Below are 11,720 nucleotides of genomic sequence, written 5' to 3'. Positions count from 1 at the left end.
TAAGTTCCTTATCTGAGAGGTTAATTCGGGTGGTTGGAATTTATTAGGTCATCTGAGCTTTTGTCTTCATTCTCTGTGCATGGTGCTTGCCTGCGAGGTTTCCCATTGTCACGCTTGTAGTGTGGTTTTTCCTGTGTGTTGCACTGTGCGCAGCCACAGTTAAGTTTCTGCTGCCTCTAGTTGACAGTTTTTTGACAGCAGGGCTGAGCTTTCGCAGGCCAGAGAGGTCAGCTTATTGGACGGCCACCAACACAGCCAGAATTTACTCACTGGGCAGCTTCAAAATGCAGTTTTTTGGGGGTGTACTCCCTAGGCCTCTGAGGAGACCTTCAGGTATTCAGAAACAGTGTAGTTAGTTCTCTGACTCCACTAAATGATCTCTGTGGTGAGCTTCATGTCAGGAGCTGGACCCTCCAGTCCCCCTCTATTTTGCCTCTGAGAATCATTACACAAATGTTTTTCATTTTTCTCAAAACCCATAGATGAGTGAGACCATTCTGTGTTTATCTCTCTCCCTCTGACTTATTTCACTCAACATAATGGATTCCATATATATCCATGTATAGGAATATTTCATGACTTCATCTTTTCTGATGGCTGCATAATATTCCATTGTGTATATGTACCATAGTTTCTTTAACCATTCATCTATAGTGGTGTTGGCACAACTGGCTAGCCACTTGTAAAAAAGAGAACTTAGACCTTCAGTTAACATCATGTACAAAGGTAAAATCCAAATGGATTAAAGACCTCAATATCAGACCTGAAACCATAAAGTATATAGAACAACTTGTAGGTCAAGCACTCTATGACATTGAGACTAAAGGTATCTTTAAAAAGAAAACAGTACTCCTCAAACAAGTGAAAACAGAAATAGATGGAACTATATTAAGCTGAGAAGCTTCTGCACCTCAAAGGAAATAGTGCCCAGAATAGAAGAGCCACCCACTGAGTGGGAGAAACTATTCACCCAATACCCATCAGATAAGAGGTTAATATCCAAAATATACAAGACACTGACAGAATTACAAGAAAAAAAAATCTAACTCCATCAAAAAATGGGGAGAAGAAATGAACAGACACTTTGACAAAAAAAGAAATACAAATGGCCAAAAGGCACATGAAAAAATGCTTCACATCACTAATCATCAGGGAGATGCAAATCAAAACAACTATGAGGTACCATCTTATGCCACAGAGATTGGCATACATCAGAAAGAATGAGAACAAGCAGCGCTGGCAGGTGTTGCAAGTCAGCCCTCGATGGGGTTGACTGATGGAGGGGATATGAAGAGAAAGGAACTCTTATTCACTGCTGGTAGGAATTCTGTCTGGTCCAACCTTTGTGGAAAGCCATATGGAAATTTCGCCAAAAGCTGGAAGTTGAGCTCCCATATGATCCAGCTATACCACTCCTGGGGATATATCCTAGAAACACAAAAATACAATACAAAAATCTCTTTCTCACAACTATATTCATTGCAGCGTTGTTTACAATAGCCAGACTCTGGAAACAGCCTAGATCATTTTAAATTTCTAAGAGAGAAATAAAATGCCTGTTTTGAAGACAAGCAGTGGGTGAGGGTGGAGGGAAATGGGGGATATTGGTGGTGGGAAAGTTGCACTGGTGAAGGGTGTGCGTGTATTTTATGATTGCAACTCAGTTACAAAATGTTTGTATCCCTGGTGCTTAAATAATTATTACCATACAATAAAAAATAAAAATATTATCTGAATCTAAAAAGATAGTGCAGTAGGTAGGAACCTTATCTTGCATGCAGCTGACCTATCTATGTTCAATCCCCCAAGCTCCATTAGAAGTAGACCCTGAGCACAGAGGCAGGAGTAAATTCTAAACACAGCTGGGATTATTACAAAAACCTAAAAATGTTTTGTAAGTGATAATACCTGCTCCATCTGCTTTGATTGGGTTAGAGTTAGGGTTAGGTTAGGTTAGGTTAGGATTTTCTTGGCTATGGCTAACAGTTTATTTGTCATTTGGAAGATTTGTGTTCTTTAAAAGGCCAGGATGATGGTGGTGTTGGTATTGGGGCACTGCATGCTTAAAACTCTATTCATAACCTTGTAGTCATGATGCCTAAGTAAATATTGAAAATATTAAAAATAAAAGCCAAGATTAGTCTGAAGGGGAAACCTGCCTTTATAGCCCGAGTAGTTGAAACAAATGCTACCTGTGCATATAGAAAGAAGTTAACTGTGAACATTCTATCAGAGATAGAATGGCACAAGTTGCAGCAAACACATTTCCTGCCCTAGACAGTTTCCACAAGACTAGCACATCCTCTAGAAGACTCCTTCCTTCCCTCCTACACAGTTCATCAGCAGACACATTTCTTCATTGTTACAGGCCCCGTTAGCCAGCACACTTTTATCATGGGTTTCCCCATTCAACTAAAATATGCTGAACACATGCTTTGCATGTAGAAAAATTGGGTTTGATCACCAGCACTGCATGATCCCCTGAGAAAACATCAGTTCTGGATTTAAGCACCTCTGATATGACCCCAACCCCCACACCCAACAGGGAATTTCCTAAATACAGCTGTATTTCAAATGCACCGTCCTCCAAATAAAAAATTATACTAGAAATTATATTATTTTACATCTGAATTATATATTCTTATGCCCAGAAACAGAATTAAATTTTTTGCAATATCTTGCATCCTTATTTTCATTTTAAATGAAGACTATTTATCCATGGTCAGAGGATCTGAATCTTACACAACCAAAAAAGTCTGTGTATGACAGTCTATCTGACACCTTCCAAATACCTGACAGAAATTGTGGAACACGGAGTTTCTTCTCACTGAAATGCTCATCCTACCTCAGAATCCTGAAGACATAAAATCAAGGATAAAGTCTTCCCTTCTGTGGCCATCACTGAAGTAGTTACAATCAAAAGAAAATTCTTTTGTGACTTCTGAACCAAAAAGCAAGAACCATAAAAGCCATTTCAAAGCACCTTCCCACATTCTCAGTAAGATATCTTCCCCTCTTTCCAAGGAGCTGAGACAGAAATACAATGTGTGATCGAGGCCCATCAGAAAAATCATGAGGTCCAGATTGTGAGAGGCCATTACAAAGGTCAGTGAATTGGCATAGCCCAGGTTTACACGAAAAATTATATCATCTACATGAAATGAATATGGGGGAAGGGCAACTGTCTATGTGGACATTCTCCCAGTAAGGTTGTTATCACTGGACTAAAACTGGACAAAGACCATGAAAAGATCCTTGAATGCAAAGCCAAATTTCACCAAATAGGAAAGGAGAAAGGCAAACACAAGGAAGAAACAAAAGAAAAGATAGTAGAATAAGGTTATATACGACTTAATTAAAAACTGTAAAATAAAAAACAAGGATTAAATATTATTAATCAATAATATATGTGTTCTAAGTTTTGTTACTTTATTAAATATTATCATCATATTATCATTCGAGTATAAAAGTAAGGCACACTTTGCTTTGCCTTGCAAGCCATCACCCAGCTTTGATCACCAGCATCTCATATGGACCTCTTATAAGTGATCTCTGAGCACAAATCTTGGAGTAAGCCATGCACACAGCCAGGTGTGTCCCAATAATAACTCCCCCCAAAAATATCAAAATAAATAAATATTCAATGAGTTCATGTGGTATCCACAGAGTTCTCTATTAATATTTTTATCTAAAATACCTGTATTTTACATCTCCAACACAGTGAGTCTAATGTAATAGAAAACAGCTGGGGCTGAAGCAATAGTACAGCAAAGATAGGGCATTTGTTGTACATAGCCAACACAGATTCAATCTCAGTCATTTCATATGGTCCCTGAGTAATCCCTGAGTTATTATGCCAGGCAATATTCTTTAGTACAGAGACAGTAACAATCTCTGGAGCACTGGCCCAAAAACAAAAAACAGTTCCATAGGTTTAAATTAATACAAGTAATGTGCTCCATTGACAGAATTTCAGGAGTCATTATTTTATTATATTTCCGAATAAAAACAAGGACCATGAAGCTTCAACTATAATCATATGGAAGGTCCCCTACCACCTGAGTCGAAGACAAGCAAAATAGATATGTAGAAACTCCTGTCCAGGTATGAGTAGACAAAAACATTCAACTTTAGGTTTTTGAGAAATAAAGTTACTCACTTACAAACTCACCCTTTACCCATAAAAAAATACTGAAGGCATTTCTTGTCACCAGGCCACCTGAGTTCTCTCTGATGGGCAATATTGAAAGAAAGTTAAAGATGACTGTTCCAACTCCCACATCTTATCAACCTGTCAGAAGTGCAGGCACACATGAATCATGACCCATAAGATGATGGTTGGTGATATATTTATTATGAGAGCTATTTCAAACATTCAGAAAGTGTTTGGTGTCTGGGGATTATTTTAAGGATGATAATTAGCATTCATGCACTACCTCCAGAAGTGGTTTTATGTTAACAGTGATATTTAATTTCTGAATTTATTATATCATACTTTATGGCTCAAATAAAGAGGGAGACAAGACTTTACAATGACTGAACTATGACAGGACAGTTTACAAGGATAATAATACTAACCTGAAACTTCTGTAACAATTCCTGTAATTTTCCATTTCAACCCCAATTTCAAACATTGAATTTCAGGCTACAGGTTTCTAAGTAAATTTATAGAGTGGATGACTTTTAGAATTTGAATAAAGAAGATAGTGGACCATTTCCTTTTGAACATAGAAGAAAAACATTATTGGCTGCCAATGGGTATGATCACAAAATAATAGAGTAATGTTTGTATCAGCTTTTTCCTTTTCAAGATAACACCCTTATAATGACATTGCAAAAATGCACCACAATTTTTTTTCTTATGTTTTGATTCTCAACTTGAGGATACTTGCAGAATTGAAATTTGCAAGCACCTTTTTAGTATTTGGCACCTATATATTTTATACTTTACCCATATATAATAAACTTTAGTTCACCAATCAGATAACAGAAGAAAGTAGCAATCTTTTGTACAGAGGAATAATGAAAATCACTGTCTTTGAAGAATGCATAATTAGAGAAAAATATAGAAGTGCATACATTTTGACAGTAGAAACATCTGTGAAAGAAATGTGAAAGTGTAGAGTGGGGAAAACTTATTATCATTCCATCTATATTTTATTATAAGCATTTTTATTTTAAAAGTAATTGAATACATATAATTGCATAAAAATTAACTTAGTCTGTATTTTCTTTTCCATTATTTTTGGATTTTTCATATATTCTTCAAGAAAAAAGCTTTTCTGTTTTGTTTTGTGGGCCACACCCAGTGGCGCTCAGAAGTTATTCCTGGCTCTGTGCTCAGAAATAGATGGCTTCTGGTTCAGGAGACCATATGGGATGCCAGAGATCAAATCCCCATTTGTCCTTGGTCAGTTACATGCAAGGCAAATACTCTACTACAGCAAAAAGCATTACTTTTTTTTTATATATAATTTTTATTTTGATCATAGTGGCTTACATATTGTTGACAATAATATTCTAGGTACATATTTACATAAAATCAGGGGGGATTCCCATCCCTAAATTGTCCTCCCTACACCTCCGTTTTTGTCCTACCTCCCATTTCCTCTTCCCTCCCCCCCAGGATGGCTAGAATATGTGATCCCCTCTGTATTTGACCTAATACTTAGTAGTCTTGCATCAGTTTGGTCTTGGTGCCTCCCTTATTTCCCCCTCTAAGTGGGGGCAGGGCTAGCAGTTCAAGTTGGGTGGTTTTGCCTGAAAAAGAGAAAATGAGTAAACTGGGGTAAGAGTCTAATACCCCAAAAATGGGCAGAATCCTTCTAGGGGTTCTCCTCATCGATTTGGGAAATGAAGGAGAAAAAGAAGGTGAAACACCCCATCAGTACCAAAAGAAGTGTCAAATATCCAGTGAGGTCTCCAGTTACATCGATAAGCACCACAAAAAACTGATAAAAAAAAATACAAACAAAAACAAACAAACATATAAACCAAAAAAACTCGCCGTGGTCTTGAAATAAGAAACATGGTGTAGCACATAACGAAAGAAAAGAAAGGAAGAGGAAAAAAAAAAAAAAGAATAATTGGGGACACCAATTTCAATAATCACATCCAAACCGAGAAATCGATCAAAATAGGTAGGTAAATAAAAATAATAATAACAGGTTTTGCTCCCTTGTGCGGCTCGGGGGAGACAGGGTTTTCTGTGCGGCTTGGGTGAGAGTTTTGCTCCCTTGTGCGGCTCAGGGGAAACTTTGTTTCCTGTGTGGCTTGGGTGAGAGTTCCCTCCCTTGTGCGGCTCGGAGGAAACTTGGTTCCCTGTGCGGCCTGGGTGAGAGTTTTGCTCCCTTGTGCGACTCGGGGGAGACAGGGTTTTCTGTGCGGCTTGGGTGAGAGTTTTGCTCCCTTGTGCGGCTCGGGGGAAACTTTGTTTCCTGTGCGGCTTGGGTGAGAGTTTTGCTCCCTTGTACGGCTCGGGGGAGACAGGGTTTTCTGTGCGGCTTGGGTGAGAGTTTTGCTCCCTTGTGTGGCTTGGGGGAAACTTGGTTCCCTGTGCGGCTTGGGTGAGAGTTTTGCTCCCTTGTGCGGCTCGGGGGAGACAGGGTTTTCTGTGCGGCTTGGGTGAGAGTTTTGCTCCCTTGTGCGGCTCGGGGGAGACAGGGTTTTCTGTGCAGCTTGGGTGAGAGTTTTGCTCCCTTGTGCGGCTCGGAGGAAACTTGGTTCCCTGTGGGGCTTGGGTGAGAGTTTTGCTCCCTTGTGCAGCTCGGGGGAGACAGGGTTTTCTGTGCGGCTTGGGTGAGATTTTGCTTTCTTGTGCGGCCTGGGGGAGACTTTGTTTCCTGTGCGGCTTGGGTGAGACTTTGTTTCCTTGTCGTCATGACCGACTCCCCCCCCCCCCCCGCCCCAGTGAGTCCCTTCCCCCGGGTGGGCGCCTGGAAAGGCAAGTTGAGCAACCGGAATAGTCGGGGGAGATAGGGCCAGCTATCTGGACTCTCAGGTGACCTAGAGCAATCCACCCCCTTGGGCCCTGGAGCGGATCAGGGACTCCCCAAGGGTGAGGGCAGAGCCTGAAAGGGTAGACTGAGGGAACTCCTTCAAGGGAGGTTTGGAGGGGGCGGAAACCCATTGACTCCCAGAGAAAGGAGGGGGGATTGAGAGCTAGGCTCAACAGCGCCAGTAACCATTGTGGCCAGGAATGGAACTGCACCGCTGACAGAAATAAGGAGCAGAAAAGGGAAAAGACCCACAGCAGGAAGGCTGAACTCTAGGAAGCAAAGGGGAGGAGAAAGGGCTAGGCTCAACAAACTCACCCAACAGGCCCCTCTAGAAACATCTTCAGGAAGGGGTCAAAGCAGGCCAAAATTAGAAGCCACAGCACTCCAAAATACACCATTAAATACAAAGAACAATGTGTAAAGCAAGGAAATCGCTAATAACTGGAGACACCATGACAAACCCTATCAAATTTCCAAGTCCACCAAAACGCACAGATCCACGGGAAGAAGACCTAAAAGCAGTCATGAGGAAGGAAATGCAAGAATTAATAAATGAATTGAAAGAAACCCTAGCAACTGAGTATAAGAAATCCATGGACGAACGAATCAGCCAAATTAAAGAAGAAATGTCAAAGAACATGAGAGATTCCATACAAAAAGAAGTGAAGGACTTAAAAGACAAAGTAGCAAGTCTTATGAGCAGAAACACAGAGTTGGAGAAGCACATCGAAGAAATCGAAGGAAAACTACAATCAAAAAATGATCAAGAAACCAACAAAGAAATAAAAGGCAAAGCACTGGAAGGAAAAATCCAATATCTAATGAACAAAGACAAAAGAAACAATCTAAGAATTGTGGGTATACCAGAAGGGGAGGAAATAGGGAAGGGGGAAGAACAGGTAGTCAGGGAGATAATAACAGAGAACTTCCCCACACTCTGGAAAGACACTTCAGGACAAATCCAGGAAGTCAAGAGAGTCCCTAATAAAATAGACCCTAATAAACCCACACCAAGACACATAATAATCCAAATGGCAAAAAACAAAGAGAAAGAGGAACTCCTAAAGGCAATAAGGGAGAAAAAAAACCTCAAGTACAAAGGAAAGGACATAAGAATCAAACCGGATCTTCCATTTGAAATAATTCAAGCAAGAAGACAGTGGAATGACATATTTACACGACTGAATGAAAGAAACTTCCAACCCAGGGTCCAATACCCAGCAAAACTATCATTCATATGGGAGGGCAGACTAAAAACATTCTCAAACATGAACGAACTTGAACTATTTGTGCAAACTAAGCCGATCCTAAGCGACTTACTCAGAGATGAATTACACAATCCAAACCCCCGATTGTAACAACAACCACTGCACACAATACAACTGCACAACAGTCCTCTCTATCAATAATTTCCCTAAATGTGAACGGACTAAACTCTCCATTTAAAAGACACATAGTAGAGAACTGGGTTAGGAAAAATAAACCGGATTTCTGCTGTCTGCAAGAAACACACCTACAGCTACAGGATAAGCACAGGCTTAGAATAAAAGGATGGAAAGTAATTATTCAGGCCAATGGAAAACAAAAAAGAGCAGGGACAGCAATTCTTATATCAGACCAAATTGTATTCAACCTCAAGAAAGTGATCAGAGACAAAGAGGGACACTACTTACTGATCAGGGGAACATTAGATCAAGAAACACTAACCCTGATCAATATCTATGCACCTAATGTAGAGTCAGCAAAATATGTGAGGCAACTACTGGCAAACCTGGAGAAACACATGAAGGGAAATGTGATAATAGTAGGGGACCTCAATACTCCACTATCACCACTGGACAGATCCACCAAACAGAAAAATAACAAAGAAATAAGAGCTCTAAATGAAAAATTAGAAGATTTAGGGCTAATAGATTTATATAGAGCCCTCCATCCCCAGAAAGCAGAATACACATTCTTCTCAAACCCACATGGAACCTTCTCCAGAATAGACCATGTATTAGGATACAAAGCCAACCTATATAAGACCACAAAGGTAAGGATCATAAGAAGTACCCTTTCAGATCACTATGCAACAGAGGTTAAAATTGATGTCAAGAAGAAGCAATGGGGGAAAACTAGTACCTGGAGATTAAACAACATCCTGCTCAACAACAGCTGGATCAAAGAACAACTCAAGGAAGAAATAAAAAGATTCCTTGAGACAAATGACAATGAAGAGACAACATGTCAAAATTTATGGGACACAGCAAAAGCAGTAATTAGGGGGAAACTCATAGCAATAGAGGCCTATGTCAAGAAACAGGAAAATAACAAAACCAACAGTTTAAAAGATCACCTCAAAGAATTGGAACAACAGCAACAGAGAAATCCAACCACAACCAGAAGGCAAGAAATAATAAAAACCAGAGCAGAAATAAACAACATCGAAACCAAGAAAACAATACAAAAAATCAATGAGACCAGGAGTTGGTTTTTCGAAAAAATAAACAAGATAGACAAACCATTGGCAAAACTCACCAAAAAAAAGAGGGAAAACACCCAAATCAACAGGATCACAAATGAAAGGGGAGAGATTACAACAAAACCCCAAGAAATACAACATATCATGAGATCATACTATGAACAACTATACTCAACTAGGCTAGAGAACCCAGTAGAAATCGACAGATTCTTAGACAAACACCCTCTTCCAAGACTGGAAAAGGAAGATCTAGAAAGCCTAAACAGACCAATCACCTCAGAGGAAATTGAAGACGTAATTAAAAAACTCCCTAAGAACAAAAGCCCAGGCCCAGATGGATTTACAAGTGAATTCTATCAAACATTTCAAGAAGACTTACTACCACTTTTCCATAGGCTTTTCCAAACCATAGAAAAAACAGGAATCCTCCCCAACTCTTTTTATGAGGCTAATATCACACTCATTCCCAAAGAAGGCAAAGACACCACCAAAAAAGAAAACTACAGACCAATCTCACTAATGAACATAGATGCAAAGATACTTAACAAAATCTTAGCAAACCGAATTCAGCATTTCATCAAAAAGATCATACATCACGACCAAGTGGGATTCATACCAGGAATGCAAGGTTGGTTCAACATACGCAAATCAATCAATTTGATACATCACATCAACAACACGAAAGACAAAAACCACATGATCATATCAATCGATGCAGAGAAGGCATTTGACAAAATCCAACATCCTTTCATGTTAAAGACACTCAGAAAAATAGGGTTAGAAGGAACTTTCCTCAAGATAGTTACAGCTATATATGAAAAGCCAACAGCCAACATTATACTTAATGGCGAGAAACTAGAAGCATTCCCACTAAGGTCAGGAACTAGACAAGGCTGTCCACTCTCTCCACTTTTATTCAATATAACCTTAGAAGTCCTAGCAATAGCAATCCGACAAGAGAAGGGAATCAAAGGAATTCAAATAGGGAAAGAGGAACACAAGCTATCTCTATTTGCCGACGATATGATGATATACATTAAAAACCCTAAAGAGTCCACAGTAAAACTCCTAGAAACAATCAGCCAATACAGCAAAGTGGCTGGATACAAAGTCAATACACAAAAGACAGTAGCGTTTCTATATACAAAAAATGAAGTTGAGGAGAGAGAGATTAAAAATACAATTCCATTTAAGATAATATCAAAAAATATCAGGTATCTAGGAATCAACCTTACAAGAGAAGTGAAAGACCTATACCAGGAAAACTTCAAAACACTCCAGAAAGAAATTGAAGACGATCTAAAGAAATGGAAGAACATCCCATGCTCATGGATAGGTAGAATCAACATAATCAAAATGACTATCCTACCCAAACTCCTATATAGATTTAATGCAATCCCTATCCAAATCCAGACACAATTCTTTAAAGAATTAGAACAATCATTAACAAAATTCATCTGGAACCACAAAAGACCCAGGATAGCCAAACACATACTGAAAAACAAGAAGCTGGGTGGAATCTCCTTACCTAACTTGAAACTATACTATAAAGCCATAGTAATCAAAACAGCATGGTACTGGAACAGAGACAGGACTTCAGACCAGTGGGTCAGGACAGAATTCCCAGACATAAACCCCCAGATATACAGCCAACTAATATTTGATAAAAGAGGCAAGAATCTGAAATGGAACAAAGAAAGCCTATTCAACAAATGGTGTTGGCACAACTGGAAAACCACATGTATGAAAGTGAAAATCAACCCATACCTCACTCCTTATACAAAAGTCAACTCAAAATGGATCAAAGACCTTGAAATCAGACCCGAATCTATAAAGTTTATTGAGAATAAAATAGGGAGAACACTCGAAGACCTATATATCAAAAAGGTCTTTGAGAATGGAGCACCAATGGCAAGAACCTTAGCAGCAAACATAAACAAATGGGACTACATCAAACTAAAAAGCTTCTGCATGGCGAAAGAAACCTTACTTAATGCAAGAAGACAGTTAACAGAATGGGAAAAAATCTTTTCACTAGACATATCAGATAAAGGGCTGATATCTAGAACTTACAAAGCACTCAGAAAACTGAGCCCCTCAAAACCAAAGAAAGCCATAAAAAAATGGGGAGAAGAAATGAATAGACACTTCTCTGAGGATGACAGAAGGATGGCTAACAAACACATGAAAACATGCTCACCTTCACTCATCATCAGAGAGATCCAAATCAAGACAACAATGAGATACCACCTTACACC

General features: G+C 39.3%; 1 pseudogene; it reads left to right on the top strand.

The window, feature by feature from the left end:
• Positions 1-2,832: 2,832 nt before the first annotated feature.
• On the top strand, positions 2,833-3,338 carry LOC126020256 (60S ribosomal protein L26-like; annotated as a pseudogene).
• The last annotated feature ends 8,382 nt before the right edge of the window (positions 3,339-11,720 follow it).

Source organism: Suncus etruscus, chromosome 10 (assembly GCF_024139225.1).
Source record: "Suncus etruscus isolate mSunEtr1 chromosome 10, mSunEtr1.pri.cur, whole genome shotgun sequence".
In the NCBI taxonomy this organism is placed as follows: domain Eukaryota; kingdom Metazoa; phylum Chordata; class Mammalia; order Eulipotyphla; family Soricidae; genus Suncus; species Suncus etruscus.
The sequence above is the reverse complement of the archived record's forward strand: the minus strand, read 5'-3'. Positions and strand labels throughout refer to the sequence as shown.